Here is a 936-nt window from a genome sequence, read left to right on the forward strand (position 1 = left end):
CGTGCCACTGCACCCAGCTAGTTTTCTCTATTTTTTTCTAGAGCTGGGGTCTCGCTCTTGCTCAGGCTGGTCTCTAACTCCTGGCCTCAAGCTATTCTTCCCGCCTCAGCCTCCCAGAGTGCTAGAATTACAGACAGGCGTGAGCCACCTCGCCCAGCCTATTTATTTTTTAGAGACAGGGTCTCACTCTGTTGCCCAGGCTGGTGTGCAGTGGGGCAATCATAGCTCACTATAACCTCGAATTCAAGCCATCCTCCTGCCTCAGCCTCTCATGACCATGTGGTTTTCCTTCTTTAAACTGTTAGAATGATAGATTCTTACATTCCTGGGATATACCTATACCCTCCTTAGTACATTATTTTTATATGTTGCTGGATTCAAATTCCCAATATTTTGTTGAGGATTTTTGCGTCTGTGTTCACAAGAGATATTGCTCTCTAGTTTTCTTTCTCTCTCTTTTTTTTCATTTTTATTTTAACCCAGTCCAACATCAATTCTGAACGGCCTCTAGTTTTCTTTAGTTCTACTGTCTTTGTCTGTGGTTGCTATCAGGGTAATCCCGGCCTTATAAAATGAGTTAAGAAAGTATTTCCTCCTCTTCCGTTGTCTGGAAAAGATAATGTATAATTATTGTTATTTATTCTTTACATATTTGGCAAAATTCACCAGTGAAGCCATTTGGACCTGGAGATTTCTTTTTCAGAAAATTTTAACTTTCCTTAATAATTATAGGAACACTCGGGTTATCTATTTAATACTGGTGATGTTTGGTATTTGGTGGCTTTTGAGGAATTGATTCTTTCCATCTAAGTTGTCAAATTTATGTATGTAGAGTTGTTCATAGTGTTTCCTTATTATCCTTTTAATAATGCCTATGAGGTTTCTGGTGATCTCCTTCTTTTCCTCTGATATTGGTTATTTGTGTGTTTTTTTTTT

General features: G+C 38.6%; 1 protein-coding gene across 4 annotated transcripts in view; it reads left to right on the forward strand.

Annotated features, from left to right (window-relative positions):
* The window catches only part of RGN (regucalcin), a 21,695-nt gene that overhangs the window by 16,908 nt on the left and 3,851 nt on the right, over positions 1-936 (forward strand). The gene's annotated exons all lie outside the window — the stretch shown is intronic.

The sequence above is a fragment of the Propithecus coquereli genome, unplaced genomic scaffold, assembly GCF_000956105.1.
Source record: "Propithecus coquereli isolate 6110/MARCELLA unplaced genomic scaffold, Pcoq_1.0 Scaffold388, whole genome shotgun sequence".
Lineage (NCBI taxonomy): Eukaryota > Metazoa > Chordata > Mammalia > Primates > Indriidae > Propithecus > Propithecus coquereli.